This window comes from Rhinopithecus bieti, unplaced genomic scaffold (assembly GCF_001698545.2).
Source record: "Rhinopithecus bieti isolate Rb0 unplaced genomic scaffold, ASM169854v2 scaffold_27006, whole genome shotgun sequence".
In the NCBI taxonomy this organism is placed as follows: Eukaryota; Metazoa; Chordata; class Mammalia; order Primates; family Cercopithecidae; genus Rhinopithecus; species Rhinopithecus bieti.
In genome coordinates this window covers 3,401,793-3,424,221 of record NW_016813373.1, presented here as the reverse complement: position 1 = coordinate 3,424,221, position 22,429 = coordinate 3,401,793, and the positions used below count along the sequence as shown (strand labels likewise).

Here is a 22,429-nt window from a genome sequence, read left to right as displayed (position 1 = left end):
TGTGGCAGGGAGTCATTTCCTGTTGAGTAGGGCACCTCTACTACCCCCCGGCACACGCAGCCAACAGCGGGGCAGGCATGGCAGAACGTGGTGCTCCTCCCAATGCCAGTGTAGCAGCTGGCCTGGGCACCTCAACTTCTCTTGAGGAGTACCCTTCCCTACTTGGCTGGGAATCTTCTCTTGAGAAGATTCTTGGGGGATCTTCTCTTGAGACCTTCCTCAAAAGCATTTATAACCCTAATCCGCAATTTTAAACAATGTACAACAAAAGTTGGAAGGAGTTCTAACCCCCAGCTTCCCCTAAGCTTCCCCTCCCCTTTTAATATATTATCTCTTTCATTCCATCTATTAAATGTCCTCTCCTTATTTTTATACACTCCAAAATGAACATTAAACAGAAAATTTACACACACAGATTGGTTAAAATATTTACTTGTAGATTTATAAATAGTCTGCAGTCCCAAGGACAAATGGCCACATAATCTATTGAACAACAGTGATCTGTGTAGGTTTGGACACAATGGAAAACTACGGATCCTGTAAAGGTTTAATATGCAGGACTTTAATAACGTGTAATTTCACACATGCAGGGCCTTTTACGTGCCAGTGGACTTCGAGAATTCAGAGCAAACCAACTTTGTGAGAGAAATACGGTACTTGGCTTGTTTATAACTCCAATGCCAATCCACTTTACGGGGGACACCCCACTTAATTTTCCAGTTGGAGGTAATAAAGTCATACTACAAACTGAAAGCAACCATAGGAACTGGAATGAATGTGATGACCTTTCTGGAGAAGCACCAGAGTTCAGAAAAGAGGTGCATGGTGAGGTCTAGAGAACCAGGGCTCTGAAGGTGGCCAGATCTTTAAAAGCTAGACTCTGCCACTTAATGTTTGTAAAGTTTGTGAGTAACTTAAACTCTTAGAGCCTTGGTTTCTTAATCTGCAGACCGAAGATAACAGAATCTCTCTCACAAAACACTATTATTATATCAAATGAGATTAAGTAAGATAGTGCAAGCACCTGAAACATGGTGGATATTCAATAATTCTCAGATACTATTAATTATCCTCATGAATAACATCAGAATATAATATTATTCTGTTCTGAAAAATAACCAGGTCAACCTCAGAGTCTTGTCCTGAAATACTTTTTTGTTCTAATATCATGAGGTTTGAGAGCAAGGATGGCACTTTTAAGGGTAGTCTAGTCTAGTCCTTCATTTTACATTAGTGGTAACTAACGTCTAGAGAGAGTAAAGGACTTGATGAAGGTCATACTGTTAGTGGCATAATTAAAGCCTATTCTTTGATCCAGGTCTCCTTCCTTTTTCTACTGTGGAACTTCTGTAGGCAGCAGAATGAAAACAGGTGAATTTTCAAACTTCACCTTCTAATTCTGGACTGTGTGCCATGTCAGCAGCAGGTGAAACATGGCAGAGGTGACATGTGTCCTGTGATGGCTGAATTAGAAAAGACTCTAGCTAAGGTTTCCAGAGATCCCTAGTGCTAGCAATTCCTGAGCCGCTGGTTCATTCTACATATAACTGGCTTTCTTGGGTTTGCTAAGAAACCCAACTCTTCACTCTCTCAGCTTTCCAATTTAGAGAACGTTATAGTATTATTGTCTCCTGTTCTCTTAGCCTTAGAGAATTATTATTATTAGGCCAGGTGTGGTGGCTCACACCTGTGATCCCAGCACTTTGGGAGGCTGAGGCCAGATCACTTGAGGTCAGGAGTTCAAGACCAGCCTGGCCAATATGGTGAAACCTGGTCTCTAATAAAAATACAAAAATTAGCCAGGTGTGGTGGTGCGTTCCTGTAGTCTCAGCTCCTCGGGAGGCTAAGGCAGGAGATCACTTGAACCTGGGAGGAGCAGGTTACAGTGAGCTAAGATCATGCCATTGCTCTCCAGCCTGGGTGGCAGAGCAAGACTCTGTCTCAATAAATAAATAAATAAATAAATAAATATTATTATTATTCTGTAAGACCAACAGCTGTGTTCTATCTCTTCCACCTAGTCCGGTCTAGGCACTTTGCATATATATTCTAACTCTAGAGTAGTAAGCAGTAGTTGCTATGATTACTTCTAGTTAGAAATGAGGAAACCAAGTTTCAGCAATTTGCCCAAGGTCTCTCAGAGGGTTTGAATTCCGGTATCTCCAGTGTCAGAGCCCAGGTTGTAGATCCTGACCTCATTCAAGCATCCATGGTGAAATAATGCTAACAATGACTGTTGATCACCTCTGAGAATTTACTTTGTGCACACTAACCACAACAGCCTTATAACACAAGTACTATTACCATTTCTCAATTTTATAGAGGAGGAAACTAAGTCACAGAGTGGTTAAACTGCTCAGGATCCCAAACCCCTAAGACTGTGTTCCTAAAATTCACGAAAGACAGTTAAATATTCTCCATCCACCTTGTGGATTTCCACAATCTTCTTTAAGAACTTCCCCCAACCTTGTATTTTCTTTCCTAGATGGCTTGTTCCAAAAGAAAACAAAAATCTCCTTGAACCAGCCAACCAAAGCAAAGACAATGGATAGAGGATAGCTAGAGTTCAAGTAAAATCATTTTGAAAATATTTTCACAAGAAATCATTTTGCTAGATTACACTATTCTCTGCTTATAATTACCTTCAGACATTCAATTCAGGAATAATGTCAAGAAGGTGCCCATGTAACCAGACATGTAAAAAATGACACTGGGAATTTACTTTCTAGTCTGACAGCCTGAAATTATGTATGCTAGGGGGTGCTGTTGAACAATTTTAAGGTTTTGTCCATCTGGCATTTTAGAGTTGCATGTGGTAGTGCTTTGGGGTAGGGTGAGCTTGTAATTTTTAATTAAAACCTATTTAACCTCAGCTTGGTAACTTTTAACCAACACAATATTTTGCTGCAGAAGACATTTTAAAATAAGTTGTATTCATTACATGTGCAGTTAATTTTTATTCATGCAGAAGCATTTATCACCATTGTTTTTTCTCCTGTCACTTTTAAGAACGTGATTAAAAGATAACACAATGTAGATGTTAAACCTAAAGAAAGTGGCAGTGTCTCTAGAGCATTATCGATGATGGTAAGATGTGCGTCTCATAGTAGTTAAGATAATCTCTAATATACAGGAAGCAAAGAACCAAAACCTTTGCAATCAGGGAATCTTAGTTCTAACTCTCTTGCTCCACAATTCAGCTAAATGACCTAAGTACTTGTTAATAAATCATGATGCAGAAAATACACAGGACTAGGAAGGTTAGAAAGCAGAGTACCGCTTATGCTGAACTGACACAATTTTGGTCACGTAGGCTCAGTCAAAAACAGAAAATGTGATGTAGTTAAACATAAAAGGTCATACAATATGCAGAACTACCCCAAAGTCTATATAATTAGGAATTAAGCACAAATATAAGGATGTACAAATATACATCCTTCTCTGAACTTTCATTAGTGGTCTACAAAATTATTTGTTGTTGAACAGTGCCACAGCTACACAAAATAATTTTAGTAGTAAATGCTTAAATTTTTTGAATGAATAAAGATGATTAAGTCCAGCAGTTACAAGTTTGCAACACTTTTAATACCTGCTTCTTAAAAGAAAATGAAGGAGAATCATTTGTGTGTGCTGAAAGGCGCTGTGTAGACAAATGACAACTTACCAAGATATCACTATGTTGCCTTCATTATTCCCTCGCTGCTTCATACATCGCTTCTCCCATATGGGGTGAATGACTCGAAGTAGGAGGCAATGTCTTTACATGCTGCCCAGATATTTTATGCAGCTGCTAGGGCTGTGCTAGGCAAAAGGAACTCAGTGAACACTTGTTGACTGATAAACTGTGCAGATGAAAATGTGAGTTATTCCTATGTAGTTTATCCAAGTTTATGGGAACATTCCTGTGGTACAGGGAGAGCTACTGCTATATAACTACTGTTTAAAAGGTGGAGTGAACAACCTAACACCATTTGTTATAATTACTCTTTGAAAATTACTAAGTCAAATATAATTTTTTTCTTTGCATTCTCAGGTCCAGGATAATTGTTGCTTATGATTAGAAGATCTGACAGCTGCTGGAACCCTGGGGCAAAGGGGTTTTCCTGCTTTCCATGAAAATATGTGAGTTACTCCATGTACTATTTTCTAAAACCATTTAGTTTGTTCTTGAAAAGAGCTTACAGCAGCATCCACAACACATAGGTCCTTTTGCAGTTGGCAACATTGAAACTACTATTCTGGTACATGGGCTAAAAAAAGAAAACCTAAAAAAGGCCTTTTGGTGGGTGAAAAATGATCTTAGATTATTTTAAAAAAGAAAGAAAGAAAACTGGGGGTGGGGGGAAGGGCCCAAAGGAACATGTTTTAAAAAACCCCACTTTGGGAGGCCAAGGCGAGCGGATCACGAGGTCAGGAGTTCGAGACCAGACTGGCTAAAAGACCAGCCTGGCCAACAAGGTGAAACCCCGTCTCTACGAAAAATACAAATTAGCCAGGGGTGGTGGTGGGTGCTTGTAATCCCAGCTACTTGGGAAGCTGAGGCAGGAGAATTGCTTGAACCCGGGAGGCAGAGTTTGCGGTAAGCTGAGATCACGCCATCGCACTCCAGCCTAGGCAACAAAGCAAGACTCTGACTCAAAGCAAACAAGCAAACAACCCTAGAAACATATCTGTTCAACAGACAAAGTCAAACTTTTGGAATCAAAAGTTACTTTTCAGGGAGCAACTTTAAAAGATTTAGGAGAGAAAACACTTTGAGAGGTACTGGGGCTAAGGCACATGATCTGATTATGTCCTTTGCTTCAAATCTACTGATCCTAAAATGCCAGATTTTGGCTTCATCTCACCACTGACAGTACCCTGTCATCCAGATAAAGTCTACTTGGATTATACCAGCCCAGGGGCCTATCGCCCTGCTCAAGGTTGTCTGGCAAAGTTCAGTAGGTATCCTTCCCCCGCTCCACCCTGAAGCCTTAAAATTAGGAGGAGGAGGGAGCTGTACATCAGAGTGTCTTTGAGGAGGGCAGTGGGTTGGGTGAGAGAACCAGCTCTGCAACACATTAAAATGCGTTTTTGCTGTGGCACTGGCAGGCTTAGGCTGGGCTAGGCAAACCTACTGCCCTGCAATTTATTCTAAATATGGTAAATGCCCTTGTCAAGATGATCTTGCTAAAACTGGATTATTCCACAAAGGCTGGAAATACACCTTTACTTAGCAAAGGATTTCTTATAGAGAACACAACAGCATTGTAAACAAGAGTCTTAACAGAATTAAGAAAATAAATCTTTCAAGAGGCCTTAAGTACATCAGAGAGCATCATTTACATATAGATAATTGGTGTACTAATTAAAAATAATTCCTATTGATTCATTAAAACAGGCAATTTCAGAGCTGCCATTAGTCACCATCTCATTAATCTATGATCAAAGAATCATTCAAGGTAAAGTGAAGAATTAATTTCATAGGGGCATCTTTGCCAGGGACAGACACCTTTTAGAGGTGGTAAGCTGGGGATCATGCCTGTCACGTTGGAGGATTCTGGAGAGCCTGCTCTTGGGGCCTCCAGACTTGCTGGTCTGGAGTGTTTGTGGTCAATGGCTGGGAGGAAGCTGATCGTCTCCCCACACTCCACTAGAGGTGTTTCTTTACCTGCAGAAAAGGTACCTAACAATGATTCTTTTAGCTAATTAGGTTTTACAGCAAAGGGGTAGGGGGAGGATATCGTAATATTTGAAATGAAAAGTTTGAATTTTCCTAAAAATATTCTAATTTGCCTTTTCTTCTGGCTCATATGAACCAGTGCAGTTCTGCTGTCATTGAAATTACTAGAAATTTGGAGTTGACACACATCATCTTATTCATTCTAGTGGGTTACTGTAAATGGTTTTTAATCTCTAGCTTTGTAAAGATCTTACGGGGCCTTTTCTTTGGTTTCTAGAAGTTCCAAACCTGAATTACTCTCCAAAGTCATCTAACATCTATTATGTACTAATGTGACAGGCACATTGCTATTATGTCTTGGGCAAACATAACCTTTTTTTTAATCTCCTCAACTAAACATGTGACTAATCATAATTGTTTAATGCACGTCTACTCTGTACCACAAATGTTATATGAATTCTTGCTAACCCCTTAAATAACCCGGCATGTTACTGATCACTTGCTACATGTATCAGGCCATTCTTGCATTGCTATAGAGAAACCCAAGGGCTGGGCACGGTGGCTCATGCCTGTAATCCCAGCACTTTGGGAGGTCAAGGTGGGATGACTGCTTGAGCTCAGGAGTCTGAGACCAGCCTGAGGAACATAGTGAGACCCTGTGTCTACAAAAAAATACAAAAATTAGCCAGCAATGGTGGCTCACGCCTGTAATCCTAGCACTTTGGAAGGCTGAGGCGGTGGATAACTTGAGCTTAGGAGTTAGAGACCAGCCTGGGCAACATGATGAAATCTCATCTTTATAAGAATTACAAAAATTTGCTGGGCATGGTGGCATGCGCCTATAGTCCCAGCTACTCAGGAGGCTGAGACAGGAGAATCACTCGAGCTCAGGTTGTAGTGAACCATGATTGTGCCACTGCACTTTAGTTTGGGTGACAGAACATGTGAAAAAAAAGAAAGAAAGGAAGGGAGGGAAGGAGTGAGGAAGAGAAGGAGGGAGGGAAGGAGGGAGGGAGGAGGGAGGAAGGGAGGAAGGGAGGAAGGGAGGAAGGGAGGAAGGGAGGAAGGGAGGAAGGGAGGAAGGGAGGAAGGAAGGAAGGAAGGAAGGAAAAGAAAGAGAGAGAAACAGAAAGAAAAAAAGAGAGAAAGAAAGAAAGAAAGAGAGAGAGAAAAAGGACCTGCCACTAGGTAATTTATTAAAAAAGGGGTTTAATAGGCTCATGGTTCTTCAGGCTGTACAGGAAGCACAGCTGCATCTGCTTCTGGGGAGGCCTCAGGGAGCTTTTACTCATGGCAGAGGGTGAGGCAGGAATAGGCATTTCACATGGTGAAAGCAGGAGCAGGAGAGACAGTAGGGGTGGGAGGAGGTGCCACACAATTTTAAGTGACCAGATATTGCAATAACTCACTACCGCAAAGACAGCACCAAGCCATGATGGATCCTCCCCCATGATCCAAACACCTCCTACCAGGCCTGACCTCCAGCACTGGAGATTACAATTGAACATTAGATTTGGGTGGGGACAAATATCCAAACTATATCATGACAGCAAGTACATACTAGGGATGGACTCCCTATCCACATTTTACAGTCAAGGAAACTCAAGCTCAGAAAACATCAAGCAACTTAATTTTCATGTTCACAGGACTAGGTATTGGCAAATTCTTGTCAGTCTGACTCAGGTCTATCCACTTTCTTCTACTCCACAATTCTGCCTACAGGGCCAGTATTACCAACTAGCAGGGACTGAGTATGTGGCTCTTGCCAGGCATTGTCCAAATGGTTTTGCATGTATCAACTGATTTATCACTTACAACAATTCTATGAGTAAATACTATTAGTATTACTAGTGCTATTATTGCTATTGCTACTATTACTATTATTATCACTATTTCAGAGAATGAAACAGAGAGCTTAAGAAGCTAGCCCAAGTTTACTCGAAGGATCCCAGATGGCCAGCAACCAAGGTGGGCAGCCTGGTGACCCGAGAGTTCCCTCTCTCATCAGGAGTGGCCATCTGCAGCCAAAGGACTCTATGTCTGGGATGCTGGAAAAGGGAGTCTATATTGGGTAGATGGCTGCATTTGACCTCCAAACTTCTTTCTAAAGATTCCTAGATGCTTACAACCTAATGTTTTATGTACATTTTGACTTTGGAATTCCTGGCATATCAGATAGGTGTGCTTTAAAAAATCCTAGCAACTACTCTAGAAATTTTTTTTTAAAAAAGCACGATTTTTCACCTTGTCAAGATCAAGTGTTCTGAAAGCATTAGCAGTCATTACACAAATCAGGGCCACAGAAATCATGAATAATTTACTGATGAACATTAAGATTTTATATTCTGTGACATACATGGTAGAAGTTTATTGGTGAGTTTTGAAGGAGATGTAAAGAGGCTGCTTGTGGGAAAGGGAAACAGAAAGCTAAGGTGCCTTCTACTGTACTGGCTGCTAATGAATTAATAAGAAGTGGTAAGTAAGAGGGGACAGAAAATCAGCTGGAGAAACTCAGCCTGTAGAGAGAGCCACCCTTACCATGTCGAAAACCAAAACGGTAAAGCAGGATATAAATGAGACTTTGCATACAAACATGTCCCTGAATTCATACAAAAGATAGGGGTTTATTGTAATGAAACCCGTTAAGGACAACTGCATATGCCGGTCAAGTTCCACAGGAACTCCCCACTTCACATCTGCAGAGCTGTGCCCAAATCACAGTGATTTTTATCTAGAATGAAGAACTCCATTAGCTACATTATCCGGTAGTACAGTCAACCAGCTGGTGGTGGTATTTTATGTTAAAACAAAATAACTGAAAATAATACATAACCAAAAATCACCAAAATCAATCTAAGTACTTCCTAAATGGAAACTGAAACTTAAAGGGGATGAGGTTTTAAATTGAACTTCTCACACAATTCGCAATTGCAAAAGTATGGAACCAGCCCAACTGCCCATCAATCAACAAGTGGATAAAGAAAATGTGGTATGTATATACCATGGAATACTACTCAGTCATAAAAAGGAATGAAATAATGGCATTCACATAAACCTGGATGGAACTGGAGACCATTATTCTAAGTGAAGTAACTCAAGAATGGAAAACTAAACATTGTACGTTCTCACTGGTAAGTGGGAGCTAAGCTATGAGGAGGCAAAGGCATGGGAATGATACAATGGACTTGGGGGATTCGGAGGAAAGGGTGGGAGTGGGGCGAGGGATAAAAGACTACGCAATGGGTACAGTGTACACTGCTTGGGTGATGGGTGCACCAAAATCTCAGAAATCACCACTAAATAACTTATCCATGTAAGTTAACACCACCTGTTCCCCCCAAACCTATTGAAATTTAAAAAAACATAAATTGAGCTTCTCAGGCTAACTAAACACTACAAGAACAATAATGGCACAGTTCATGATCCCCACACTGACATTCAAGAGAGTCAGGAGGCTAAGACATATACTTGGAAAATTCCATCTGATAGTGCAAAGGTGGGAGCAGAGAGCAGCTCACATGCATGTAAAGAATCAGCAATAATTCATGAGTTGATGGAACGTTTGTCAATGAGGAGAAACTACATATTGTTTGGAGCAAGATAAAAATGAATATAAAAAAATACCAGCCATTTTGGGAACAGAGTGGGAGGGAAAATGACATAAAGGTTAGTTAAGTCTTGTGATGCTCAGGCCGCTTTTATCAGAGTGATTCAGTTGGACAAAAAATAGAAATGGGTTTTCTAAGCCAAGACAGTCTTCCATTCATCTTTTCCTTTCTAAAATAATCCTTAACAATAAGGATCAGATTTTCAAAAGGGAGTGTAGCTCATGTGTTTTCCCTAGGCTTGGTCATATGATACAGATATCACCTTTCCACTCTTTAGAAGTCTGATTCTGTTTCCCCTTCCTTCATTCTTCCTCAACATGCAGAACAATTCCAAAATAAAACACAGTAGCTTTAAGATTTTCCATTTAAAATCATGATTTGACCACACAAATCTGAAAAAATAATGGGCAGTGGTCACAATGGTGGCCAAGACGGTGGAGGGTTCCTTCCTTCCTGTTTTGTGTTTAAATAATCAGGGGACTGTCCTCTGATTCCCGTTCTTTGGCTTGGCCTGGCCTCTGGCAGAGGCTCCTGTTCTCCTCTGCCTGGGTCCATGACAGACACCAGCCTTCTGGAACAGAACTTCTTTCACCAGCAGAGGCTCTCTGATTCTTTTTGCTCTGGAAGCAAGAATGGGTTTTTGAATATGCTTTGATAATATGCAAAGAGTATACCTGGTATGAGGGCATGCCAGCAGGAACTGCAGGTTCCTTTTCTAAAACTGGGAGCCTGACTCACACCCCCTGCTACTGACCCACCCCACAGTGTTATCCAACAAGTACCTGTATCAGCTTATTTGGCCAAGAAGCCAAATAAAACCCTGTGAGAATCCATACTGTGGTGACCACTGTGGATGCCTCTCAGATTTGTGTGTGTGTTTGGGGTCAGGGGGTGAGGGAGAAGAGAGAGCAATTACCCATTAGGACATTTCTTACAGATCGTTCTAGAGTACAGTTCAGGACAAAGAGGAAGGGAAGTGGTAAAGCTTTATCTCCCTCTAGCAGGAGTCCTAGCCTGTGGCTACAGTGAGATCCCCTCAGGGGTCCCTTGTGTCCAGATGGCCTGGAGGGCCAGTGGGCTGATCCTCGCAGAGGTAATTGGCATGAGGCACCACATTGTGCCAGGGAAATTATTTTTCCTGCCAGAAGCTTGTTTGGCTAAGTCAGAAGAATGCCTCCATGTTGGAGGGAAGCCTTCCTCACTCGGAACTTCTGATTTAGTTAAGCCTCCCACCTCCAGTCCTCTTTCCTCCAACTCCTTGCCCCGCTCCTGAGAGTAAAGCCAGAAAGTGAGTTTCACCAAAAGAAAAAAACTGGGGGCACAAGGCTGCTCTGGCCCAAGAGTCTGGGTAAAGAAGGTAACAGGTGTTAGTGCATACATGTGACTGTGTGAGGGTGTGTGTGTGAGGGTGTGTGTGGAGTGTGTGCTATTCCCACATCATAGCACAGTTTCACAGAAGAGTGGACTTCGGTGAAGATCCTTCCATGACAGAATCAGCAGCATCTGGCTGTGAACATACATCAGTGCCCTTAGCTTAGGATCTGAGGGGCTGCCTCAGTGCAGACACTGGCAGCAGCTCACAGGGGCCTCTGCCTACCACCAATGGTTTCTTGGGTGTCAGAGGTCTGGCAGAAGATGCCAGTCCCTGAGATTTCCCAGGAATAACTTAGGGACCTCAAATGGAGGGGAGATGTCTGGTTCCAAACGGCTGATAAGAGGCAGAAAACTGATTTGTTTATTCATTCATTCCATATAAATGAAAATGAGGGCTAGTTATAGGCCAGACATCGTTCTAGGTGCTGAGCAGGAAAAATGGCAAAAAACTTACGCCCTGACAAAGCTGTCATTCCAGTGAAGGCAAAGGGAAATGAGAAATGAGCAAAAACATACCTAATATCAAGTCAGCTGGTGACAAGTATGAAGAGGAAATTACAACAGAATAATAGAGACTGGGGGCTGACAGGGACCACTCTAGCCAGCCAGATAAAGAGCTGTCTCTGGAATCAGAGAAATGTGTATATTCTTGTTACACACATGCGTGCACACTTTTGAACTATAGAGTAAACAATAGAAAGCCTACATTTTTACTTCTATTTTCAAGAATCTTCCAACCATCAAATTAAAAGAACCCTATCATATGCCAATAAGTTATAACGAATTTTAAGAGACTGTCCTTCATTTTATTTACTTAGATTTTATTCTATAAATTAGAAAACAAATGACAGATCATAAAGTTTATAAACATTTGTTACACAGATTTCCTTGAATTCATGTTTGTTTTATTCATTGAATGAATGAATGAATGAGGCACTATAAGCCAGTTAAGAGATGAGGTTAAAACCATCACTTGTTTTTTTAAACGCACTAAAATACATCAATTGTATTGTTTGGATATACAAACATTTATTTGCTACTGAAAACTGAAATAACACATGAAAATTTTATTGTAATTCATATTTTTGAAAACCAAAATATCCAATCAATTACTATGCTCTAGCCAAACCACCCAGTGGTTTCTTTACCTTCTTTCTCCATACCTTACTTTTTTTGAAATTCTTGACACTGGGTTTCATCTCACTGACTTAAGTCTTCTAAAACACTTCCTTGGGTCATATAAAAAGTAGAACTAAAGTATTATTGAAGTCACTCAAATACATTCAAACTATATAGATCCCTTATAAATTACTGGTATCAAGGCAGGAAGGAAAAGACACAAGAAGAAAAAGACATCGCAGAACTCTTTATAGGTTATCAAAATTATTGGTATACAGTCTGTCTCAGAATAAAGTAGCTTTCTCAACCTGCTGCATAAAATTACCAGCAAGAAAGGAAGGTAGAGGAATAAGATTTATGACTGAATTGGCTCTGTGTCATAATTCTCCATTGTGGCATTGTCAGAAGGATCCCCTTAATGCAGAAACTGTAGCTACATTGGAATGGTTCATGTCTTGATTTATTCTTAATTCCCTTAAGCCTAGTGTCTGTTAATTCTCTTTCAAGCTGAGAAAATCAGTTGAGCAAGATGTAACCGAGTTTTACCATCTTTTCTTTCTGAACGAATAACAACAATGACCTTGTTCCTCTCCTCCTGTGAGGCACGCCATCTCTGGTGTCCTGGAAGATCTTTTCTCTTCTACCCTGCCATTGGGATAGATCTTCTGGCAGAGGGGAAAGGGATTTAGTACCAGAGCTGAGAGTCAAGTTGTGCTTTGTGATGAGTCCATTGGTGATCTAGCTACAGCTCTAAGCTGCTCCTGGATCTTTGGGTCTCAGCAGAACATGATGCTGGACTCACAGATTGCTACAAGGTAGCCTGGAATAAAGTCTATAGCCCAGAAAGAGCCTGAAAACCTGAATTCCAACAAACGGTGCCCAAAGGGCCAACCCATTACTCATTAATTTGACTTCTAAGCTTATTTCTGTAAAACAGGAATAAGAACCTTAACCACCAGATTGTAAAGATAAGGTAAGATAGTCCATTCAGCATGTATGGCACAGAGCCAGGAAAAACAGTAAGTAGGCACTCACTTCTGTAGGTTAAAAAAAAAATAGAATGAAACTTATGTGAATTCTAAATTAGTTTAAAAAATCATTTAAAAACAACCTATGAAATAACCTCTTTGCCTAGGATTATTAATGGAAATCCAGCAGATATTCTCAAGAAAAAAAATGGAAGTAGTTTTTTTCCCCCTTGGACTTATGAATAAACAGTGTTAGAACTAAATTTTATTTTTTCGTATTCTAAAATCAAAAAAAAAATACACCATCCCTCATCCTCATATCTGTGACAAGTCGTACCCAGATTGTATTACGAATCGAAAAGCCATCATCATTAGACTTGAGGGGCCTTTAGACATGCACAATGGACATTTATTGAGCACCTATTATGACCACCAGGAGTAGACCAAGAGCTTTAGATGGACTCTCTGAGTCCTTCTTAACCAATATGCCAGGATTCAGGGAAATAACTTTATTCTTGAGCAGACATGTCTTTCTCCAGGTCAAATGACAAAAATGTATATTTTGCTTGGTATAAATACCAAATATGTTGTCGCTGTTGTTTTTCTTATAACCAAAGCAATATTTCACTGTAGAAAACAAATCGCCTGTTATCCTACCAATTGAGTGCCATTAAAATTTGGAATGTTTCCCATGTCAGTTTTTTCTCTCTCTCTGCTGTTTATCTACAAAATTGGAATTATGTAATCAAACATTTCTTTGAGCAAATGCTTTTTTGGTGGTTTATACTATCTCATTATATGGATAAGCCATTAATTAACCATCCGGGTAATATTGGGAAATTTGGTTATTCCCATTTTTCATCATGACAAAGAAAGCTGTAGTAACCATCTTTGTACATCTCTTTGATTTCCTTCTTCCTAGAAAAATAATTATTAATTTGAACATGACCATCTTTTGGGCTTGCAATATCTTCATCCAGAAAGGTTGTGCCTATTTACACTCTCAGCAGCAGTGTATGAATATGAGTGCCTGACTCCTACTTTTGTCAGAATTGACAGTATGATTTTTAAAACACACAACAAAATTTACAAAAAGTTACCAATTTCCTAGGAAAAAATTATCTGATTGTTTTCTTAAATCTGCACTTTTAAACTACATACTATAAGGTTATTCTTCTACCTTCCTTCCATACAGGCTATTTTCTTTTTTCTGCAAATTAGCTATTCCTATCCTTTGCCCATTCAAAAATCTGCATTGTTAGGTATATCCTTCTTGTCTTACAAAAACACTTTCTATGTTAAAGGTATTAATTTTTTCCTGTAATATTTATTGCAGTTATTACAGTATTATAACAGTATTCCTGGGCAGTATTTATCTTTTAAATGCTTACTGTCCTATTTCATGTAAAAAGTTTCAAATTTGTGTATACAAATGAATCATCCATGGCCTGCCCAAAGCCCTCTTATTTTCTTTCTGTTTAAAAAAAAACTTTAATTCTATCACCTCGAGGTTCCTTTTTTCTTTTTTCTTTTTTTTGAGACAGGGTCTCTCTCTGTCACCCAGGCTCAATCACAGTGGTGTCACCATAGCCAGTTCTACAGGCACATGCCACCACACCTGGCTAATTTTATTTTTTGTAGAGATGTCGTCTTACTACATTGTCCAGGCTGGTCTCAAACGCCTAACCTCGAGTGATGCTCCCACCAGTCTGCATAAGTGCTGGGATTATAGGCATGAGCCACCGCACCCTGGACCTCCAAATCCCCTTTCTGTCCAATTCATTTCTGCCTAGAGGAGGTGATGGGTCCACCCTCCTGCCAAACATGGTAGATTGGTACAGGGAGGGGCAGCTGACCAGAAAGATGCAGATGCGGGTGATATAACAAAACTACATTAATGATGAGCCCCGTGAGGGAAGATCCTCAGATCCACTGCCCAGATCCCGGTCCTTCCAGAATCTAGCTTTGCTTCTCTCTCTCAGCCTTGAGAAGGTCCAGCCCAATGACCATCCCTGCCCTGAGGTTAATCCAAGATCACTTTACAGCAAACTCTGCATTTACTTGTGGTAATCTGAGTTGGTTTTGTTACTCACACTCAAATTTATCTTCACTAATACATGACAAATAATTCTTTCCCTTGTGGTTTCTTCCATTGCTTTTATATTTAAAAATAATTCCCCATCCCATTATTAGTTATGTAGTCATTTTTTTCTCCTAGATTTTTTAAAAACACGATTTAAATAAATACACACATAGTTCTCTAAGTAATGTGTCTGAAGTTTATTTTAGTGTAGTTTGCTGAATAATCTACCTCTTCCCCATGGGATTCCTGTATTCCTGGGATCATATGTGTCTGTATATTGTCTTTCTGTGCATTTCAGGGCTATTTATTCTGTTCTATGTGATTCCTATGCTGGCACTAAACTGTTTTCAGCTTCATCATATATTTTACATTTGAAATAGCAAGTTTCTCTTCACTGCTCTTTTAAAATGTTTCCTAGTTATCCTCTCTAAATCTATTTTGTTATCAGAAAATTCTTTATTTCATCATGTCACTGACTGAATTATCTCAATCTCCAGACAGCCAGTTATGGCTTAATCAAGTCCAGGAAATCCATCTTTACAAAACCAGAAGACAGCCTGGTGCAGCAACTCATGCCTGTAATCCCAGCACTTTGGGAGGCTGAGGCTGAAGGATCACTTGAGCCCAGAAGTTTGAGACCAGCCTGGGCAACATGGTGAAGCCCATCTCCACAAAAAATATGGAAAAGTTAGCCAGGCTAGGTGGCATGCAGCTGAAGTCCCAGCTACATGGGAGGTTGAGGTTGGAGGATCGCTTGAGCCCAGGAGGTCAAGGCTGCAGCGAGCCATGATTGCAGCACTGCACTCCAGCCTGGGTGACAGAATGAGATCCTGCCTCAAAAAACAAACAAAACAAAACAAAACAAAACAATCCCCACAACTTGAAGAGATGAAAGCACTTCACGACAGCCATGTCTACTGCTATAACTCCTGTCTTGCAGCCCTGCCAGATAAAATTAAGAAGGCAGCAAAGAGAAATTTAGCAAGTGTGTTCTAAACAGTATTATAATTTGCCTCTTTTTTTCTTGTATTGGGTGAAGAAACTGAGCAGTGCATGAAATTAAAACAAATTAATTTACTTTCCTGCTAAAAGTTTTTTTAAAATAGACAATAACAATCTTTACAATCTCATCTAGCACTATATGCGTTCCCTGATATTAAATCTTTTTTATTCTTAAACACTTATACCATTTGTTTTTACAAAACGAGATTCAATAGCCATTGGGACTTTAAGGAAAAACATCTATTACAACCCCAACCAACTACTACATTTTGTCACATCAGGACTTAAACTAGCTTACCTTAAATGTGCTGAGAACACTGACATTAGCCTATAGTTGGGGAAAATCAGGTAACACAAAGCCTATTTTAAAATTAAGTGCTGAATATCTCAGATAATTTATTGGATATTGTGCTGAATGTGAAAAACAGAATGATTCCACACCATCGTAAAGTTGAAAAATCATAAATCAAACCATCGTATGCCAGAGAGTCTGTGTATAATTGGATATTTCCAGTGAAATATAAAAACATTTATACATTATCTAAATCTAGTATTTTGTATACTATTTGTATACATAAAATAAATAGGAAAATTCCTCATATTGGGACTGTAGTGATGAATTTTTCATTAAAAGGAAAAGTGATAGACTAGAGATAAAACATCTGCCAGGAATGTTCCAGAACTGCCTGGTTGGCAGTCTCCTGAATTTTACACATCACAAAACAATCAAACAAAAAAAAAAAAAAAAAAACTCCAAAGATGTTATATCACAGGGAAAAGTATGACTAAGGAATATAATGTTATCTCCTTACCAGAAAACTAGAGACTACAAAATATTTTAAAATGCAACAACTAAAAGGTAAAATGTTAGTGTATGTAATATGTTTTACTTTATATATTTAATACATATATTTAAATATAAATTTAGTATATTTTACAACACTACTGTTGACTGAAAAGACAAATGCAAATAGACACATTTGAAGATTTCAGGTGATTTCTTAATGATTCTACTTCATTAATTTAAAAGCAAAGTGCTTTAAAGAAGGCTTCACACTTTTTAATGTAACCAGAGGGAGAAGTCGTCCCTTGACTGAGATTCTCATCCACTTCACCAAAATCATCACTCATCTTAAACCATTTTGCAGATGACAAAGCTGAGTCTTAGACGTTGCTGTTCTAGAGTTCCACGGCTAGGAGACTGAGTAGGACTTGAGCCCACCACCCCAGGAGTTCTTTAGCTTTTTGTGCCATGTACTCCTCTGACAGTCTGGTAAAACCTATGTACCTCTTCTCAGAATAGCATTTTTAAATTCCTAAAACAAACACATAGCATTAGAAAGGCCCAAAATTATAAAGAAATAATAATCAAAATATTTTTAAGAAAAAAAATTGTGATAGAGTAATATATGTTCTTTATTAATGTATTAAATAAGAAGATATACTAGTGGGTCTGATAACTATGGTAATTTTAAAGGAGTCATGAGCATTAATATTTCAACAACTTTAACGTGGTATGAAAACAACTGTGACTTTTATTGTTGAAAAGTCACAGGTACTGCTATTACCACTGGCTTCTTGCCTACATTCATAATGACGGTGTCATTTGCTGAATACCTTAGTTCCTTCTCCAAAGGAAAGTACCCTGCAAATCTGTCCAAATCAAAAGTCTAAAATTTCTGTTAAAGGTTAGTGAAAATAAAGATGTATTTTTTTTTGTTTTTCTTCTCATGGAAGTTCACAGACTCCCTGAATTCTGTCTACAGACCTCTTGAGAACTGCCCATTCTGGCTAAGTGCTTAGTGTAGATTCCAGGTAGACTTCTCTAAAGAGTCTGCAATGGGTATAAAATGAATGAATAAATGTAAGTTCCCACTAAAACACTGAGGTGGGTCAGGCACCACTGCCAGACGGTTCACTTCCTCTTATGGGGCCAATTTAACCAGCCCATGCTCCCTGTGTGTGTGTGTGTGTGTGTGTGTGTGTGTTGGGGATTTGAGATATGGATTACTACATTTCCTAGAGGTACCTTCATTAACCTGCCTAACCAGTATCTTGTATCACCTGATTCTCATTTTCTAAGATCACACAGCCTGAGGTACCAGACGGTATAATCAGGTCTTTGGGAAACAGACCAGGTTGTGAGACCCAGCAGAGAGTAAAAGCCTCAGCTAGTCTGCAGCAGCCTCTGCTACGGTCAGGAGGAGCAGGAGATGGTTAAGTGGGTACTGATGGGACAGCAGCCAGTGCCGCCGTGGCCGCAGCAGGTATCCATTTCCAATGGTATAACTTGTCTGCCTTGGAGCAGCACATTTCTGATGCCCTGGGTCAACATTACAGATTGTTACAAATGTCAAACAGCTGTTACTGAGATTCTTGTCTGATATTCCCCACACCATCTTTCTAGAGAGGAGCATACTCCAGTATTTTGATTATTTTCCTCATAAAGGATAGGATATGCTCATTTCATCTATTCAATTTTTTAGATTAACTTAAGATAGCTACAAATTTAAATATCTAAAATGCTGCCAAAATAAAAGAGAAAACACATTTGGCTTTATTCTCTCAACTTTGTATGTGAGAGAGAACATTCCTGTGTTTATGTGCATGTGTGTGCACATGTGTACACTGCTTCGTGGGGAAGGAAACAGAGCTTCCCATGATTTCCTAGATTTCCTCCTTGTGGTTTTCAGAAACCATGTTCCCAGCAGTAAATCCAAAGACTCGCCTTGAGCATGCATGCCATTTTTGCAAAGAGACCAAAAAAAAAAGTCTGGATGTATCTTTAAATGGCAAGGAAGTAGGATCATAAACACAAATTTAAGTAAGCAAAGAATGATTAAACTTAAATGCAAAAAAGGAAACAAAATAATTCAGACCCTGATATAAATAAAAGAACGATACTCTAGTTCAAATTCCCTAGCTTGGCATTCAAGACCATGCTCAATCCAGCCCTACTGACTTGTCCTCAGAGGTCCTGCCCTGCATGGTCTGGACTCTTCTGGCTGCTCTGGCTTTGTATAAACCTACTCTTGCCCTCATTCTCCTTCTCTAGACTGAGTTCCTGGAATGTCCCAGGCTCTCTCCTACTTTGGTGACTTTTAACATGCAGTTTTCTCTGCCTGAAAGGCTCTTGATGGTCTTGCCCACCACCCTTCTCCCATCCTTTAGTTACTACTGTTCATTCTTCAGGTTTCATCTCAGGCCTTCCCTGATCCTCCAGATCAGCCAGATGTCCAAGTCCTGTGCATTAGGTTGGGCCGACAGTGCTGTAAATCAAGTTTAGAGTCAAGTACGGGGTTTAGAATCAAGTACGGGGATGGGGAGGCTGCCCTACTGGTCAAGCCACGCACCTTAGTGTGAGGCTTTGTCCAACTGGACACTTCCTCTAGTCCTTTGTATGAACTAGAAAAGACTCCAGTGGCTTGCCAAACTGTGTGCCTAGAAGTTTTCATATACCTGGGGGTTGCCTTTTGTTTTGTCCTCTGACAGCAGATGGCTTTTTCTAATGTGCACAAAGGCATGCATATCGTATCACTGACCCTACAAATCTCCCTGCTTTACATATGCAATTGGCCTTTTCATTCATAGACTTAACAGAGTCTGTGGTCTGTAGTCATTGATGTGTATGTGTAATTGAGTGGTATCAGAGTTTCCCATTAGACGGTAAGATCCATTAGGGCAGGAACCATGGCCTTTTGCTCACAGTTATCCCCAGTCCCTAATGCAATGTCTGGCACAGAACAGATGCTAAATGCATTTTTTTGGTTGTTTTTGAGATGGAGTCTTGCTCTTTCACCCAGGCTGGAGTGCAGCAGCGCAATCTCGGCTCACTGCAGCCTCTGCCTCCCGGGTTCAAGCAATCCTCCCATCTCCGCCTCCCAAGTAGCTGGGACCACAGGTGTGCACCACCACGCCCAGTTAATTTGTATATTTTTAGTACAGACAGGGTTTCACCATGCTGGCCAGGCTTGTCTTGAACTCCTGGCCTCAAGTGATACGCCCACCTTGGCCTCTCAAAGTGCTAGGATTACAGGCGTGAGTCACTGTGCCCAGCCTGCTAAATGCATGTTTATGAAGTGAATTAATTAAGAAGAAAGCCAAGGATATGCTGTAATGAAAGAAATAACCAGACTTAGCGCAAGATGGAGGTGTCTAGCAGATTTACTTATACTTACTGAATAAATGAGGATTTGACAGATAGTAAGAAGCAAAAGTTGGCAGACCAAAGGACAGACTTTGCAACTTCATAATCGAAGTAGAATTTCCACTGAAGCATTTCACCCTAGGGCTAGGAAGAAACATGTTGCTTCTAGAAGAAAGCAGAGTCAGGCCAGCAGTGCCTCAAGAGCCCGCTTGGGAATAAAGGGCGTTTTAGACAGGATAGCAAGCTGGGAGGGAATCTAAGTGAGACAAAAATCTAATGATTCATGAGATTCCAGGCAGACCAAGCACCCTGGAACTTGCAAAACTTGTTGCAACAAGAATTCTTGCTCAGCTGGCTGAAGACACTGAGGCAGAAAGCCTCTGTGTGTCACTTAGTGCACTGCACAACAGGAAAACCAGCTTCAAGTGAAGATCTGAGGCGAGCATAGGAGCAGTTATGGCCCGAGCAGCCCTGAGACTTGGAAAATAAACATCTGTATAGTTTCCTGAACACAGGCAGGGAACACAAGCATCGGTACAGGCTTAGGTGCCTCAATTCTAAATTTCTAAAAATTTCTCCCTATGGAAAGCGAGGGAGGGAAAATGTAAAACACTTTTTCACTCCAGAAAAAAATATATATGCTACGCCAGATTACATGTATATATATTAAATTTATCTAAAATATATCAAGCTATATAGCACTATTATAAATCTTTACTTAAAAGTATAACTTAAAGATCTTTTCATATCTGCATATATAGATTTTTTATTCTTTTTAACAGGTGCGACACATTCCACAGTACGATGGATCATTCTTTAGCACATAGAGGGTCATTCAGCTTGTTGATACAGCTCGGGCTTTTGTGTTTTTAGAGTAGCCCCATGGGGTAGGAAGACTCCAATATGGCCTGCAGGGACCCCAGTCTCTAAGATTCACACCCTTGTGCAATCTCTTTTCACACTGTACCTGTACTAGGGTTGGTCTATGTGATCAACAGTCTACAGTAGACATAATGGTAGGCCACTTCCAAGATTCGGTTATAAAAGATTGCAATTTCCCTCTTGGGTGCTCTCTGGCCGGCTCCCTCTGTCTCTCTTGGTTCATATGCTTTGAAGGAAGCCAGCATGTACATCATAAAGACACTCAGGTCGCCCACGAAAGATCCAGGTGGTGAGGAACTGAGGCCTCCCAACAGCAAACATGAGTGTGCTTGGGAAGTGAATTCTCCAGCCCCACCTGAGCTTTGAGATGAATGCAGCTGCTGCCCACAGTTTGGCAGCAATTTCATGAGGGACCCTGAGCCACAAATGCCCAGCTAAAGTGCTCCCAATTCCTGAACTCAGAAACTGTATGAGATAATACATATTTGTGGTTTTAAGCTGCTAAATTTTGTGGTAACGTGTTACATAGTACTAGGTAACTAATACATCACATATGGTGAAGTCCTAGCAGTAGACTATGTAGATCAATGGTAAATGCATTAAACATTTTGAAAGATATTGATAAATTACCTACCAATGAGGAGCCACTAACACAGCAAGGGTTCTGGTTTCCCCAAATCCTCACGAGCATCAGAAATTATCAAACTCAAAAATGTTTGCTAAACTAAATGGGTGAAAATGGCCCCGATTGCTTTCACCTGTGTTTTTTTTTAAATTTCAAAAGTTCTTTTTTTTTTTTTGAGATGGAGTCTCGCTCTGGGCTGGAGTGCAGTGGCCGGATCTCAGCTCACTGCAAGCTCTGCCTCCTGGGTTCACGCCATTTTCCTGCCTCAGTCTCCCAAGTAGCTGGGACTACAGGCGCCCGTCACCACGCCCGGCTAGTTTTTTGTATTTTTTAGTAGAGACGGGGTTTCACTGTGTTAGCCAGGATGGTCTCGATCTCCTGACCTTGTGATCTGCCCATCTCAGCCTCCCAAAGTGCTGGGATTACAGGCTTGAGCCACCGTGCCCGGCCTCAAAAGTTCTTTGGGGTCCACACGAGGCATCATCAGTAATGCACAGGAAAAGGTGTGTGGTAGGGTTCAAGTGATTCATGACACAGTAAGAGACTCTGAGCCACCCTGCTTCAACCTCTAAACCACTGCCTTTCATTTAAAATTCCCATCAAGCAAATAATTTTATAAAAGAAATAACCACTGAAGTTGAGTCTAGGAGTGAGAGTAAGCATCCGATTTTGATTACTTTCTCAGAGATGTATAGAACATTAAATGATTTTAATAAGAGGCATGCCCTTGAACCTCAAGCCATGAGCCTCAAATCAGAACAGATGTAAATTCAAGTGTTAATTCCCTTTAATGTTGCTGAACCAGAAGTTTGATAACAAACTAGAGTGAGTAACTGGGATCAAACGGTAACCAAATGTCTGTATTTTCCAAAGCTACTTAAATGAAACATGACTATAGTCTCAAATCAAATATGAACTCAACTATGTCTTTATTTGAATTTAGGTCCTGGTGAGAATAA

At 40.2% G+C, this 22,429-nt stretch overlaps 1 protein-coding gene across 2 annotated transcripts in view; it reads right to left on the bottom strand.

Annotated features, from left to right (window-relative positions):
* Window positions 1–22,429, bottom strand: part of CUNH1orf21 (chromosome unknown C1orf21 homolog) — a 253,360-nt gene that overhangs the window by 63,729 nt on the left and 167,202 nt on the right. The gene's annotated exons all lie outside the window — the stretch shown is intronic.